Source organism: Pinus tabuliformis, chromosome 9 (genome assembly GCF_031772625.1).
Source record: "Pinus tabuliformis cultivar Carrire ecotype Pingquan chromosome 9, CPIR1, whole genome shotgun sequence".
Taxonomy (NCBI): Eukaryota; Viridiplantae; Streptophyta; class Pinopsida; order Pinales; family Pinaceae; genus Pinus; species Pinus tabuliformis.
The window spans coordinates 1,134,845,193-1,134,863,183 of NC_142307.1; positions in this window are offsets into that span (position 1 = coordinate 1,134,845,193).

Here is a 17,991-nt window from a genome sequence, read left to right on the forward strand (position 1 = left end):
TTTCAAATCATGGAGTGAATATGAAATCTGAAATATAAAGAGAACAATTCTCGCTGCAATTAATAAAGAAGCATATCTTCATTTTCCATTTTTGATAGACTTGGTTTACTTCTGATTCCTTGAACGTGAGACATCATTTTCTAGTTTACTACTTTCTTTAGTTCATATTTAATAAATGATGATTTTGGGTCAATGAGATTTCAAAAAGTTCAACTTCTTCATAATTTAAATTCTAATTAAAAGAAGAGGTTACTTTTATTGGAGAAAATGATATCTCTCAGGTAAGATCAAACGAAATTTTCCAATGGTAAGTTTCATATACCCACTTTCATTCATTTCCATTTCTTTACTTTTGGTTTCAATTTTGTTTTAGTTTTTTCTGATATAAAACTTTGTTTTTTAGCTCTTCATAAACTTTTTTCACACCTCTACCAGATCATATTTGGAGCTCATTCTCCTTGTTTTCTTTTGAGTTTTGGAGCAGCAGTAATGATTGTTCATTAAATCAACTAAATTGGGGAGTCCCTGAACTTTTTATTTGTTTCATAAGTATTTCTTTTATTGGAAAATTGTCAAGATGTTTTTATGCAGGTTTTTCTTTGAAACAAGAAAATTTGCAGTAAACAGAGACTTTTCATTTGGGCTGAATTTTACTTCATGATTGTTATTTCCCTTACGGTTTGGAAGCTTAATTGCTTATAACTCTGCAAGATAAAATTTATTAAAATATCAACATAGAAAGAACACACACATGCTTATCTTCTTTTACTCTTTTTTTGAGAGATTTGAATAGTTAGTGTTGTTGGGTTTGTATTTATTTGAAGCTTTTCTTTCAACTTTTCCTTTTTTCCATTTTGACATTTTTTGGGGTTTGTTGATTTCTTTTTCATTTCAATTTGGAATTCTTTTCCATTTGCTTTTGGTTTTGGCTTCATTTTGGTGACTCCACCATGATTTATGTGGAAGGCATTTTCTTCACCCAACAATGGTTGGCATACATGGGAAATATTTAGTCTGTTTATTTCAGTAAATTTCATTTATCATTAAAGGTATATCTTTATGGAATCGTAAAGACCTCTTGCTTTAAAATATTTTTCATAGAGAAACACACATCTTTTCTAAGTGATATAGTTCACATTTTCAAGGAAAGATAACTGAGTTTAAGTCAATGAATCGCTCCCACCCCTCTACTTTATAAAACCTCTGATTGATAGTCATGGGGCAATATTTTTGGAGTCAACCTTATGGAAGTATTATATCCATTAACATAAGTCTCTATTACCATCCCACCTCTTTCAATCAAGTACATCATAAACTAAAATCTCGCAAATGTGCTTATCAAAAGGGCGATTAAAAGAGGAAGCATGGGAAATGCAAGTAAAGTCATTGGGGCTATGGATGCTCGCTGGCAGTAGGACCATGCTTATATGGCATGAAAGACAACTTCGTTGGGGTACTTTTTAGGCTCACTAGTAGTGAAGTGATATTAGAGGCCATTCATAATAATGAATATATGTTGTATCAAAAACTCTTATCAGTGCCTTGTTCTATTTTTTCATATGAGGCAATCTAAAAATATGTTTTTTTGAATTCATGATTCTAAATTCAATCTATTTTGAATACTTATCTTTTCAAGCTTATATTACTTAATACATTAATGTGGGACCCATGGAAATGTTTTATTGTTAGATGGTTTTGTGGAATCCATTATTTTTACATTTGGGTATATTAAAGTTCATCATATTTTAACCAAAGATAACTAGTTCTTCCTTGTGTGTCGCTAGTGTTGAAATGAAAATTCAAAAACACCATTTTTGATTTATTTATTTCAAATAATGGAGACCCTTTCCATAATTTTTTTGGCTAAATTACCTTTTTTATATTTTCTTTTGGTTAAGTGTCCTGCAATTTTGCCAATTTTACGTTTTCATCGAATTTCTATTTTGATTACTTCATTGAGTTTGAATTTTCGCTAGCTTTTGATCAATGCTCGTTTCATATCATGTGGTTACATGGTTTGCAAATGGTGTTCATCTGAAATTGGATAATTTTCACCGCCTGGGTTAAAAAACGTAAAAAATGTATATTATTTTAATTTTTGTAAATAAATTAGTAATCGATTGTAAATGTTAATTCATAGTTAGTTTTTACTAATTAATTCATTTTTCACTAATGGTCATACAAGATCTCCGTAGCCAAATTGTAGAATAATTAAAATTATGTGTTTTCAGGATCTCGGTAATTTATTCCAATTCCCAATTTTAAAAGAAATTAGGAAACCTGAAATCTAAAAATTGCAAAATGATTGTAGTTCATTTTGTCAGATTTTTAATTACCAAATAACTGTAGTTTATAAAAAATAAATCCCACTCCACGAACCCCACTTCACTCACCTCCTCCCTTATTCCTTTACACATCGACACATAACAATATATCGAAACTACATGAGATAAAGTTGAGATATAAAAATCCAAATGAAAGAAACCTCTGATATAAAAATATCGATATAAAATAAAAGTTCTGACATATAAAAAAGATTCTAATATAGAAAAAGGTCTTGATATAACATATCGTAACCTCGTGGGCCTTTGAATATCAGCGAATTTGTTTGGCGGACTTAAGATATAAACTATTTCCAATGTGATATTAAAATATATTTTAATTTATTATTTAATAGTTTATAAATAGGTTACATTTTTAATTAGTTTTTGTGAAAAATAATTTCAAAATAAATTTTTAATTAATTCAAATATAATTAATTTGGGTATGTAAGTTAATCAATCATAAATTAACTTGTAATTATTTTAATTGATTTAATGAATTGATTAATTGTGATTATAATGATTTGAACTTTGTTTGTAAATATAATAAAAAAAAAAAGAAATTAATTAATTTTTAATAAGGATTAATTGATTCAGTCTAGGATTAGAGCTTTTAATTAATATTTTATAATTTTACTGAGGTAGCATTTTTTCCAAAATTTTGGCAGTTTTGACTTTTCAACGTTGGGAGCTCATAAGTTGAGTTTTACTTGGCCAAGTGAGGCTCAGGATGGCTCGTTAAATAGATAAAATCATGGAGAATATTTCTGAAGTGGCGACATGATTAGATTCGGTCATTATATGATTCTAAAATTTAGCATAAAATTAAACTCCAAATTTGTAACCAAAACAATGTTTCTGAGTTTAATGTTTGTGTTTTAATTGGCTCAAAGCCTCTATTAATTGCATATGCATTCGTTTATGTTCTCTTTAACCAATAAGATATTTACAAGGATCAATGTAAATTTCATATTTCTTTTTATTTATTTATTTATTTAAATTTTAATTGGATATTTTTGTTTTCGAGATTTGGTATTTTTTATTTCGATTTGTATTTTAATTTACTTTTGATTGTTTTTTACCAGGAGAATAGTTGAAGAGATGAGGAAGAGAAGATTTGAATCAATGTGATTGCTCCAGAAAGAAAAGAAAAAGAATTTTGACCAATGAAAATTGTTGGAGTGGATTTGTTCTTCAACAACTCACCTATTTGGAATTCATTTTTGTAATTACAAATAATGGTCTCTAGAATAGGGGGGCTTCTCTCTTATGCAATTTTGTAATTCTTCAAGCACTATTACGATAGGGGTTTTATGATGTAGGTAGGGAGGAGCGATCTTAGATCTGGGAATCATTGGGTTTTTGTTGTTTCAAATATGAACTTTTTATTATAGGCAAAGCTTGCACTATTGCAGCTTTTCCTTTTGATGGCAGAGTGTTTAATTTGAAAGAGATTGTTGGAGGTTAGTTCAAGGAACAGAGCAAGAGACCAGGTTTCATTAGTTTGTAATTTGAATATTTTTATTTAATTGCAAATTTCATTTATGTAATGGTGGATCTGTGTAAAATTTGCTCATGTTGTGCATTCATGTTTGATATGAGGAAAAATGTCTTTTGGATTAGCTATCTAATTCATAGTCACATAGATCTGTTATTAATTTCTCTTTGCTCAAATATTTAAATCAAATTTCTAAGTAACTATTTACTTAGAAATCTGTCATCAAAAGTCAATTTAATTACTATTGAAATTATGAGAACTTTTTCTTGGTTTTGATAGTCAATTATTCATTGTTAAATGATTTGCAAACAGAACATGTTTTGGTAATTATAATATCAGCTAGTAGAACTATTTCATTAGCCATATATTCATCATAAACCAGACATGTTAAAATCCCAATCATTTAATTACTTTTCTCTTGGTTGGGTTAGATCTACATCTTCCTAATCGAGATAGGCTTATGATTTTTTTATTTTTTCTTGCATTCTAGGATTAATTTGCATTTAGATTTAATTATGCATTTCTAGAAGTCCTCTTATCAAAGAGGAAAACTTTAGTTGTGGCTTGGCTAAGCCTTAGATCAGCTTAAGGATCACCTTCTTTTCTGAGCTCAATAAGAGGGATGATATAAATTCTCTTTTCTATTGGTTAGTAAAAGACATACTTTAAGCCAACAGAGATAGAGAAACGGTAATTGGACCTAGTTTAACCAGTTGGAACCACCATTTCAAATGGAAAAGGAATTGTTTAAGTTCCCGACGGGGTGGTCTCCCTTATAATGTTTAATGGTCATTTAGGGCCTACAACACAGGGGAACAATCCACGGAAATAGGGCATACACAGTGAATCCTATTGTATCTTTAGAGGATCATGTTAGGATTCCAAGAAACTCTCCTAGGTTGTAGCTTGCAGGTGCCTGGTAGCATATAAATTCAACTATTGTTGCAAGTTTAATGGAAGGATTGATGGTTTAGTTCAAGCCAAATAACCACTTCTACTTTGTTTCACTACAGACATGCATGAACACCCCCAGACTACAAGGCTTTAAACCACCAATTGCTCATAGTTTGAGGTATAAGGTGAATATGGAGAATACTAACCACACCAGCAGATGCACAAGACCATGTGATGGTCGGCTGCAACTAGTAAAGAAGTCTACAAATCTATTCTACTAATGCAAAGACATGATGACAACTCTCCTACATCAGATAGAAAGAAACTTGGACCACCTATTCAATGATGCATACAAGATTCTAACACAGAGATAGAATGACAGCTATCTAGTGCTAAACATCAAGAGATCAAGAACACAGCATATCAGGCACAGCTTAGAACAGAGGGAAATGGAAAGTGAGCAGTTAACAGCAAAAGAAGCTTGTATTAGCTGAAACTAAAGACAAGACGCTACAAGTGACAAAATATCTACAGTCTCTAGAAGTTGAACTTTACATCAAATGCCAACCATCAACCCTAATTACATCTTGTTTCTGGGTATTTATAGGTTTCATTACAAGGGCACTTAGCCATTTTAGGTATGGAGGGGTCATAATTGACCACCAACCACATTTAACTGCCTAATGGAGTCTCTGATCATGCTTGCTTACTTCAGTGGATGAATCTGATCTGCTCAAGTGTTGTGTTGTCCCTTAGGCAGTTGGAGTGCTCGTACCAGTGGGGTTCCATAACTGATAAATGCAGTCACAGGGTCATGCTTGTCCTTTCTCCCTTGGCCATGTTGTTTGTTAAATATGGTTGTTAGAAGTCTGACGGCAACTGCTAATGGCAAGTTGGTCATCCTCCTTCTTTGGGCAAACGGAATGGTGAAGGTCATAGAATGCATGGGCGAGTGGATGAGTTGGATGAGTGGAAAGGATGGTCATCGGATCGAGGAAACGGACGGCGGAGATGGCTTAACGGAGGCTATCAGCCAGGGTAAGAGCAGGGTGGATGAGGGCCGTTGGATCTTTGGTGGACAGATCGAATAGTGATCAAGAAATGGAGCTACGCGGTCATTAATGAACAGGGGCGGATTGGTCAGGCGATTTTGGTATTGATCGCACTGCTTTTAGGCGTAAATCGGTAAAAGGACAGGGGCTTGCAATGCCACTCAGCAATCGACATGTAGCGGTGGATGAGAGAGAAAAATCGCTCTCATCGCGCGTTAACGTTCGATCTGGTTGCAAGAGCGAGGAGAGCGAAAGCTGTCGGATCTTTATAGGTTTGATCAGATGATGGGGAAATGATCATGCGGGTTACTTTATTAGGCACGATGGGAGCCGTTGGATTCGGCGGGGAAGATCAACGGTGGAGGTAACAGGCAATGTGTTATAAAGGCGCAAAGTCATATAGTTGAGGTTTTATGGTAGGTTTAGGCTTTGTGCTTATGGCTTAAAGGAAAAGGGGCTATTTTGTTGGGTTTAGGAGGAAAATAGGGTAATAGAGGTGGTGGAGAATAAGTGGGGTGGAAGGAAAAGGAAAATGTGACCACTATGATTTCCTTTGAAGATGCCACCAAACAAAACAAGCCCTTTCTGACCTTTAGAGAATCACCGTTGCATAACAGAGCTAAAACTGGCTCCTTCTGGGGATGAGATCCTCTCTGTGAGGTCTCAAGAATTGTAGACCACTACCTTTCCTACAAAACAGATCAGCAAGAATTCCTAGTGTTCCATTGGGCATGGAGTATAATTAAGCCTACACTAAAACTAGTAAAAAAAACATATTTACAATGTTGAGGCCTAGAGGCCTTAAACAAGATAAATCTTCAAAAACCACCCATTGATTGGGCCATCAAAAACTGTTTCTCCTTCCATGCTTTACAGCATGAAAGTGTTATTCCCCTGGATCTGAGCAATGACAAATGGTCCAGTGCACAGAGCATCGAACTTCCCATGATTGCCTTTCTTTTCCTTCAGTGCATCCCATTTGAGCACCTAGTCTCCAATCTGAAAATTGTCCATCTTTTCCTTTCTGTCAAAGGCTTCTTTGATTCTCTTTTGATGTGCTATAGACTTTCAATCAACTAATCCTTGATCTGGTGCACTTCTACCAAGTCACTAATCCTCCTTGTCATGTCATCTTCCTAATTCTACTCTTCCTGCAAGAACTTAGCCACAGGGAGTGTTAATTGAATTGGGAATATGGACTCAGTACCATATACTAGCTTGAATGGAGAATTCCCTATGGATTTCTTGGTGGTCACTCTGTCAGCCCACAATGCATACTTCAGCTTGGAATCCCAGTTCCTTTCGTTGCCCTCCAACAGCTTTTTAATTATCCTTATCAGGCTCTTATTGGACGATTCTGCTAGGTCATTGCCTTGAGGGTAATATGAGGTGGAATGTACCATTTTATTGCCCATTGAGTCACACATGTCCACCAACTCTTTTCCCTGAAGGCTATTACGTTGTCTATAACCAATTTGTGTGGACAACCAAACCTGGTGAGAATATTTTCTATCAAGAACGTCATGACCACATGATGATCAGCTTTCCTAGTAGGGATGGCCTCAAATCCATTTAGTGAAGTATTTAGTGGCTACTAAAATCCATCTGTGTTGGCCACTGGAATGTGGATTAATTTCCCTTATGAAATCCAAACTCCACTACTGAAAAGGGTCACTGACATGTATGGGCTTCAGTGGCAAGGGCTTCAATTTCTATTTTCCTTCAAACCTCTGGCACCTGTGACAAGATTTTACAAATGAAAAGACATCTAAAAACAAAGTGGGTCAATAATACCCAGCTCTAAGCATCTTGTGGGTTGTGGTCTTCCAGTAGTGATGCCCTCCATAGATGTTGGAATGGAACTGATGCATGACCTCCCCAAATTGTTCTTCGTCGAGACATCTTAAAAGGATTCCAGAGGGATCCCTCCAATACAACAAGTTTTCATGAATGCAATACTTGGCTGCCCTGAGCTTAATAGTCCTAGCTTGGCTTGAACTTAGGCTTGGAGGAACTTCTAGCTTCAACAAGAATTGGGTTGTTGTAGAATACCATTCACAAGAAGCTAGATTCTCTGCCAACGACTGGTTCTATACTGGTTCAGCTGTTTCTTGCCCTGTTTGTCTGCCATCTGAGTTTGTGCTTATCAAATTCATGTCCAGCATCTTGCAATTTTCTTCAGCCATCAGCTTGGCAAGGCCCTGGCCTCTGAGCAGCCTGGTGGGTTTCAATTCTATGTTAAATTCGATAAGCTTTGCAATCCATTTTGCCCTTCTTCCATCAACATTTGGCTGCATTAGGACATATTTTACTGAAACGGAGGGCACATATGAAATTACCTTCGAGTGTAGAATGTATATCCTGAAAGCTTTTAAAGATTTGATAAAAGAATATGCCTGTTTTTCAATGATCTCATACTTTAGTTCAGCATCCCTTAAGGTTTTACTGAAGAATGCCACTGGATGCTCTAAACCTTCATCATCTTTCTAAAATAAGACTGTTGCAAGGGTGTCACTTGAGACAAAGGAAAAGATATGGAACTCCCTACTATAGTCTAGGCTGATTAAAGTGGGAGCTTCCATAATGGCTCTCTTGATGGCTTCAAAAGATCTTCTTGTTGCATCAGTCCATTTGATCTCTGACCCCTTTTTTAGCATGGAGGTGATATGCTTTACCAATTCTGCAAAATTAGGGATGAACCTCCTTACAAAATTTATTTTTCCCAGAAAGGATTGGATGTCATTTTTTGATCTTGGGATAGACAAGGTCTGTATTGCTTTCACTCTTTCTGGGTCAATTTTGACACCTGCAGCAGAAACAATGTGTCCTAACAGCTTGCCCTCTTCTAAAGCAAACTGTGACTTCTTGGGGTTCACTGATATCCCAAACCTTCTGCACTTCAAAAATACTTTCTTCAAATGCTACAAATGATCTTGATGGCTGCTGGAATATACTGTTATATCATCTAGGTAGACAAGGACAAACTTGTCCTTCTCTCCTACAAATGCTATATCCATAGCTCTCTAAAAGGTGGCTCCAGCATTCATCAACCCAAAAGGCATCTTTGAGTACATGAAAGTGCCCCAAGGAGTAGTGAATGCAGTCTTTTCTTGGTCATCTGGATGTACAACAACTTGGTTATACCCTGAAAATCCATCCAGGAAAGACATGACTTTGGTTCCTGAGACTTTTTGCAGCAAATGCTCCATCTTGGGCAGAGTATAGTTGTCTTTCTTAGAGCATCTGTTCAGGTTTCTAAAATCCACGCACAGCCTGATTTCTCCACTTTTCTTCCTCACCACTACCAAGTTGGCTACGCACTTTGAATATCTCAGAGGGACTATGATCTTGGCAGCCAATAACTTTTTATTTCTTTTTCAATCAGAGGGAGAAGCAAAGGATTTATGGGCCTCAGTTTCTGCTTGAAAGGGATGGTGTCTTTCTCCAAGGGGATCTTATGTTGGATGATATTTTTGTCATAAGTTTTGAGGTCAATGTATTCCCAGGCAAAGACATCAGAAAACTGCTTCATCAAAGTGCAACATTCAGAACTTTGGGCAGCAGACAAATGGGTGGATAGATTTATATACTTTGGATGGTCTGGACTCCCTATGTTATGCCTATGGACTGCAGACTGATCTTCTTTTTGGGCAACCTTATGAGGCACATCATTTTGGTCAAACAGTTTCTCTAGAGGCACTAGCCCTTTAGGTATATGATTGGTAGGCAAGTAAACAATGTTGTCTTGGCCAATTCTGTTCTTTAGCTGGGACTAGGGACATTCCTCCAAAGTTTCATTCTCTTGATCAATTTGCATTTCAGAGAATTCATCAATGACTTGCAAAAACCTATTCACCTCATCATCATCCTCAAAAACTTTCCAGTGCTGGACATTATCAGGCAAGGATGGTCTATATTTTATCTGGACCTCGTAAACCAACCTAGGGGGCATGGGAGGGATAAACATGCTAGAAGACATGGCAAGGGAATCAGCAAGCTGATTTTTTATTATAAGAATATATGAGATACAAAAACTATCAAAAGAATCTTTGAGTCTCCATACCTCATCTATGTATGCTTTCAGCCTTGGGTGTCTTGCTTGGAACATTTTGTTCACTGCTGAATGATGAGATCAACATCTCCAAACACCTTTATATTTCTGATTCCTCTGTCTTTGGAAATGTTTAAGCCGAATATCAGAGCTTCATATTCTGCTATGTTGTTAGTGACCTGAAAAGTCAGTTTAAAAGACATATGTGTGCTTTCTTGTTTTGGAGACACTAGCACCGCTCCTGCTCCTACAGTTTCCCTTGAATAGGCTCCATCAAAGAACATATCCCAGACTTGTGTCCCTTCTTCTTCCATGGCCTGGCCTACTAGTTTTTTGAGCTGCACTGAGGCCCCCTGGGATTCTTCGATTTGGAGAATACATGCCCCAAAATCAGTGTCTACAGCATAAATGGGATGATTAGTGGGATTCTTCTCATAACTGATGATATAGGCCAGCTGGGCTTCCCTGTATAGTCTTCTGCTTTCTTCTCCAAACACTGGGACAGTGGCATAAGATAAATCGTTTTGTAATGTCCCACCCAAATTCTTAATCCACCCTCTGAAAATGGTATACCAAACTTACGGGGGACATTTTCTACCACAATATCCATCATCATGCTCTTCATGGGCAGCTGAGTTAGGGTGATAGCCAAGTCTTTGATTAATCCCAGACGTTTCAACTTCCTCAAATCAAAGGAGAATAAGTCATGATAACGTCTGGTGATATCAAGGCCTAACTCTTCCATGACAGCTTTGGGCATCAGATTATGGCTGGCACCTATGTCCAGCAGACAGTTATGGAGGGTTTTGTCATGAATGGTCAAGGAGACATAGAATGTGGGGAGCTATTATCAGAGGGTTCAGTCATTGGGCTAAGCACAATTATAGGTTTATCATCTTGTAAATTCACATAGTGATTAGATGCTTGTGTGGCTTTTAGCTCAAGGGCATCAAGGATAGGCTTTCTAAATACCTCACTCTTTGCAAGCTCTATTATAGGTACAGATATTTTTAACTTCTGGACTTCTGACTGGAAACTGAAATGGGAAGGGGACTTGTTAGGGCCTCTTACCTCTTGAGCTGGTGTTTTGAGGATGACTGGATTAGTTGTTGGTTTTTTCTGTTTGCTGATCTGCTGCTCTGTGGCGACAGCAGCTCTTTGAGTAGGATTCTCTTTGACATTAATCGTTCTTGACCTCAAGTTGTATCTTTGCTGGTCTTCAGTCTGTAGAACAACTTCTCTGTCCCACTCCTGACTGGTTTGTTCCTTGAGTAATGACTCTTCATAGGCAGCCAATGTCAAAAAGGCAACACTGCCCTTGTCTTCCATGCAATGAATCTCATCCTCTTCATCAAACTGCTCCTCCTCCATGACTACATTTTGGAAAGGAGCCTTAACCCTTTGTTCTTCACTAGACTCTTTGCCTCTTTGAATGATCTGCAATTGCTCATTTACTTTTCTGAATGGATTTGGGTTTTTAGGAGCAAATGTGCTAGGTAGCTTTGCCTTCCCATAACTCTATTCAACCTTCAATTTGGATATTTCAGCGGCCAATGACCCTATCGTTTTATTCATTCTGTCTATTTTAGGCTCTGAAGATGAAGAAGAGGAGGAAGTTTCACTTCTCTGCCTCCTTCTATCAGCATGTCCTTTGAGTTTCTCTACAGCCATGATATTGGATTCTACCTCTAAGGCTGCATCTTGCATTTCGGTTAGAGAAGCACATCTTCTTTCTCTTAATAGCAGGCAGAAATAAAAATCAAAGGCATTAGCATAGGTGAGTTTGGCAGAAGTGGGGGTAGGCTTTACTTCAGCTGGTATCTTGCTATACATACGACTAAATCTATGATTAAAATCAGACAATGACTCCCCATTTTCCCTCTTTAGGTTGCCAAACTCAGTATGATAGTATAGTAAGTCTTTCTTATCTCCCCAATGCTTTAGAAACACATCATCCAATGCTTCAATGTCTGCTATAGACCTAGGAGTCAGCTCTCTGAACCATTTTCTAGCCTCTCCATCAAGACTTTGGACAAATACTCTCATCCATACATCATCTTCATTGATATCTAGGTTATCAGCATAGCTATAGAAAGATTCAAGGTGCTCTTCAGCTGTTACTCCCTCTATACCAGTGAACTTTGGCATATATTTTTGGTATTCTCTTGTAGGCATGGCATTCAAAGGAACAGGCAGGACCAAGGGTCCATACCTAGCAGCTATGATCCTCTCCATCTTAGTGGGAGCTTGTGGGCCTACCATGACTGGGGTAGATGGAAGGGTACTGGCAGTTTGAAAGGTAGGGAGCTGAGAAATGATTGAAAAGGATAAAGGAATATGATGGACTATAGGGGAGGCTTTCTTTGGACTGAGATCCAAAGGGGAACTTAGTGAATAAGGAGCTTTATGAATCTCTGAGGGTGTTTCTTCACTAACAGTGCTAGGCTCTATATCTTTAAAATGAACATGCTCAGTTACTTGATCCTGGTGCTCCTTTTTGTGGTGTCTTTCTCTGCTTGACAATCTTCTCAGGGTCAAGCACTAGGTCAGCTTGTGATTTCTGAGGATTTCTCTGAGTGTGCCTCACAAACTGAGCCAGAACTATGATGTGGAGTCACCAAAAGGTTGGTCCTCCAGTAGAGTCGCCAGATAGATGATTACAACCAAAAATGTGTCCAGACTTTGTCTATCATCAAAGTTGGATCTATGTCATTCTCCCAAGGAAGCTAAGCTTCAATCTCCTCTCCCCGGCAACGGTGCCAATTATGTTAGGATTCTAAGAAACTCTCCTAGGTTGTAGCTCGGAGATGCCTGGTAACATATAAATTCAACTATTGTTGCAGGTTTAATGGAAGGACTGATGGTTTAGTTCAAGCCAGATAACCACTTCTACTTTGTTTCACTCCAGACATGCGTGAACACCCCCAAACTACAAGGCTTTAGACCACCAATTGCTCACAGTTTGAGGTATAAGGTGAATATGGAGAATACTAACTGTAGAGTCCCTACTTTACACCTTATCATCCATCATTACCTACTGTTTTCATCACTTTCCTCTCTCTTTTTCCTCATTTTCCACCCAGATCATTACATTAGTTGTCATTAAACATGATCAAGTGAGCTTTGCTAATGGGTAATTGTTTTGTTTAGTTTTTGACATACTTACAGGTATTCCGCAGCTTTCTGCTGATTCCGCAGCCATCTGCTGATTCCGCAGCCATCTGATGATCCCGCAGCCATTTTGTTGATCTCAAGGTTCCACATGCTATTTTGCAGAACGAGCCACGTGGGCATGTTGGAATATACGTGCTCGAGGTTCATGTGCCATCAGTTCAGCCGGCCACGTCATTTGTACCTCCGGTCAAAGGGGGTCAAGTTACAGTCAAATAAAGGCAGCTTAACGTTGATACGTAAGCTGTTTGATCACGTCGGTGGAAAAGGTGACTTGTCCGTGTTTTGAAAGCTGTGGGGGACATGATCTAATGCTAGATTCATTGCCCATATCGACCAGGACCTCCAGCTTGACCACGAAGCCTATGACGTGTTAACTGCACCTTTAATACGCATGACAGTCAGTTTATTTTCTGTTTTTATGTTTACGTATTAGGCCATCTTGCAGATGCCTATATATATTTGCGTCTGCGTACGCTTATGTTAACTTTTTAGATGCTGTAGTGTATGTACTTGTGAGAATTTTGGCACGTTTTCAAACTCTGTTTTTATAAGAGCTGTTCCAGCACTTTTTGACTATGTATCTCTGCATATAAAGTAATGGAAACGTTGTTTTGAAGTCTTAAGAGCATCTGAGTTTTCTGTGGATAATATGAATGGAGGGCCCCTGTTCGTATTAGCCTTGTAAAGTATTTCATGTGTATATTTCTGCAATTTCTTTATTTCATCTACAGCATTTCCTTTTCTTGAGTTATGTACAGCTTGACTTCTTTTCATTGCTGCAGCCTTTATTTTCACTGATCAGATTTACTTCTTTGCAGGTTTTCACCCGGGATTGAGTGTGTTGTGTTTGCTTTAATACCTAATGGTAGTTGCAGTTGTCTTGTTCATAATGCTGCCCTTTTTACTCTGTTTTCTAGACTAGTTTTTAGCTTAGTTTTACAAGTTGGATGCTAACTAATTTATGTTCTCTTTATCATGAATGGTTTATCTTTCAGAGAACAGAACACTAATTAATTGCAGCTTGTTTTTAAGTAGTCTTGGCTTGTGGCACTAATACTTTTTCCACTTGTTACACATAATCACGCATGTAGGAAGCAGTATGATGGAAAAGGCTTAGTAGTGCTATAATTTGTCACTTAGAGTTTTTATCAATTCTTGGATTTGTCTTCAGCTACCTCCTAATCGTGTTTTACGCAGTACTATGTGGTAGAAGCAGGGAGTTAGGAGGAGATAATCATTATCATCAATCCTTGAAGTGATTTTCTTGTTTCTTTTATTTGCAGCAATATGGATAGATACTAATGCCATTAGAACGTGGTCATTTACTTTCAAGTCATTTCAATTTATTCATTTCTTTCAAGTTCTTTTCCTTTACAAATTCAGCAAGTAATTAGAATCACCAATCACACACACTTTCACTCATATAGAACTCACTTTTCACACACTTGCACTCATCTGTCTATAATCATCACTCCATCTTAGGAAGATAAGTTAACCATAAACAACACCCCCAAACGACAAAAGCTCTAAGAAAGTTGCTTAAGTACATATAGTACACCTTCACTTCATCAGCTTACGAGCCCCGGGTTGACAATTAATGACATCAATTTAGAAACACTAAATTGACTAAACATTTTGGCACCGTTGCCGGGGAAGTGAAATTAAGTAGCCATACTTAGAGAAAAAAAAATATAAAAATTTCGAGGAAAGAAGTTAATAACCTATCCAAGTATGCTCTCCTCTTGCACTTTAAAGTGATCTGGAGGATCAGAAAGGAGAAAGTTATTGATTTAGTAGTCTCTTGAGTATGCTCTCTTCTTGCACCTAGAGTGAACTGGAAGATCAGAAAAAGAACTATTAACTTGACTTGAAGAAAAAAAAAAAAAAATGACATGCATAGAGCTAGAGATTCTAGAGGACGGTTTTTAGCTAGAGCTCGAAGTTCAATTTTTACAAGTCCATCTACTTCAAGGGATAGACAAGAGACACCCCCCTTATCTCCAACCGAAACTCCTGGAATTCAAGAGCCAAGAGTTGACTCTCCTACACCTTCTATTGAGTTTGAACCAGGAAGAGACTCTTCTCTTTCTCCTACAGGAAGACCAATTGTAATTGAGGAATTGGAATCATCTGAAGAAGAAGGAGAAATCTCTTCTCGTTCACCTTTTGTAGAGGAACCAGAAGATTTTGAAATCCCTAGGAGAATCATCATGGCAGAGGAAGAAGGAGGAGGTAGAGGTAGAGGTAGAGGAGGAGGAGGAAATAACAATAACAATAATGGAGGTAGAGGTCCCATAGGAGGAGGAAATAGAAATGGGGATAATTCATTTGGGTTTCCCATTGTTAATGAGGATTCCCGAGCCACTATGAAAACATATCACCATCTGTCCTCCCTAACTTCCATGGGTTAAGGACTGAGGACCCTGAAACATTCTTATTTGAGTTTGAAGTGGTGTGTCGAACTTATGACTACCTGGATGACTCTCAGAAACTCAAGTTGTTCCCTTCAACACTGAAGGATCAAGCCTTGAAATGGTTCATGGGGTTACTCACTCAATCCATTAGGACTTGGGATGAGATGAAACAAACATTTTTGGATAGGTATTTAGACTATTGCATGCCTACTAATCACAAGGACGAGGTTTTTAAAATGGTACAAAAAGAAGATGAGAGTCTAGAAGATTTACTTGAAAGATTTCAATATAACTTGAAAAGAGCAAAAATGAACACCTTGGATGAAGAGACCTTAAAAGCCCTCTTATTAAAGGCCATCAGGGATGAATGGATAAACATCTTAAACATGATGGGGAAAGGGGATATTTCTCAACTTTCTCTCAATGACATAGCAGAACTTTGTATCCATCTCTCAAGGGGCAAATCAAAAACTCAAAAAGGGCCTAGAGATCCTTCTCTCCTTAGGGCGAATAAATCTGCAACAGGATCAGTGAGTAGGGCTGAAATCGGCAGTATGCTTGATGAATTTAAAACTGACATCTTAGGAAGTCTTAGTGAACAACTTGATACCCTTAAGATTCACAATAAACAAAATCAGAAGCTGAGGCTTTGGCTATCTTTTGCCTGAAATGTAGAAAGAAACATGCTTTAAGGGAATGTCCCTTAGATGCACACGTTGTAGAAACATGTGTAATTTGCTCAGAAACTCATGAGACCAAGGATTGTCCTTCAATCCCTGGCCTCAAAACAGTCTTTCAAGAGGATCCAGATACACTCGAATCTCTCTGTTTTATTGCAAGGAGACCTTGGCAAGGACAACAGAATCAAGGGTTTAACAACTCTATGAATTCTCAATCCCAACCAAGTTGGAATCCTTGGCAACAACCTTGGCCTCAACCACAAAATGCTTTCCAAGCATGGATGCAAAGCATGCAAAATCCTTATGGGAGATTTGCACAATTCTATCAATATCCTCCATCATTTCAGAATCAGCAAGCTCCACAACTTCCAAACCAAGGTCAACAACTATCATTGCCATACCCTCAACAACAACAACCTCCTCCACAAAATCAAAATTCTCAATTAGCACTTCAATCCCAGCAGAAATCTAATCAACTTCCCTCTCAGCCATTACCAAATCCAAATAATAGGAACCCTCAAAATGCTTACATGATGGAAGGTCAACCATTCCCTACCTATATGGTTGTTCCTCTTAATGAAGTACAACTTAGATCAGGTAGAATCCTAGATCAACCTTCCACAAGTGTTCAACAACCAAGCATTTCTGAGGAGGAATCTCTCAAAGTCAATAAAGGTTCTGAAGTATCACTTCAAACCCAAAATATCCAAAAAGAAAAAGAAAAAGAATCAATCTCTACAACTCCCCTAGTTGAGCAACCTACACCTACAGCTACACCTCCCTTTCCTGAAAGATTGCAAATTGATAAAGGGGTGGAAAAGCAGATATGGGTGCCTGACTATAACTTCCTAGATGAATTGAAGAATGTATGTATCAAGATCCCCTTGTTACAAGCCATTAAGGAAATTCCCATTCTAGCGAAGACAATAAAGGAGTTGAGTTTGAAGAAAACAGTAAAAAGAACCAGAGATACTAAAAGGATACATTTAGTTGGAAAAATTGCAGACATAATGATGGGTAAGATTACCATGCAAAAGTATGTAGATCCCGGTAGTCCTATTGTCAAAACTCATATTAATGGGGTTGAAATCCCAAATACTCTGATTGACTTAGGGGCCGCGATCAACATCATGAGTAGACAGACCATGGATCAGTTAAAGCTTCCTAACCTTCTCTTTACACCCACTCTGCTGCAGCTTGCAGATAGATCAATCATTAAACCTGATGGTGTATTAGAAGACATTCCAGTCTCTCTAGATTCTTGGGAATATCCAGTTGATTTTATGATTTTAACTCCCAAGAACAATCTAGGAGGACATCCTCTTATTTTAGGAAGACCTTGGCTGGCCACAGCTGATGCTTTCATAAGTTGTAGGTCTGGAGACATGTATATATCAGATGGTAATTCCACCAAGAAGTTCAACTTGTATCCCCCAGCAAAAGCTATAACATAATTAGGAGAAGATGAATGGGTAGAGGATGAAGATACTATACAACCAGTTCTAACCATCTCTGAGATCAGTGAGGATAGTCAAATTCTAAATACATTAGAAAATTTTGAAGTATCTTTAGAATATGACTCTGAACATTTTCAGATAGATGCAGACATTGAATATCTCTCCTCTAGACAAATGTCTCTCTTCTCAATGGAAGAGTTTGGTAGTTCTACAGTTGAAATCCTCCCAGGAAAAACATTGAACATTAACAAAAACTTGGGAAGACCACAACAAGAAGAATTAACTAAACTGTTGCAAAAACATTCCACTGCCTTTGCATGGGAATACACTGACATGAAAGGAATCGATCCTAAGACTTGTATTCATCACATCTACATTGAAGAGAATAGCAGGCCTATTAGGCAACCACAAAGAAGGATGAATCCAAACCTTAGGGAAATTGTGAAAGAA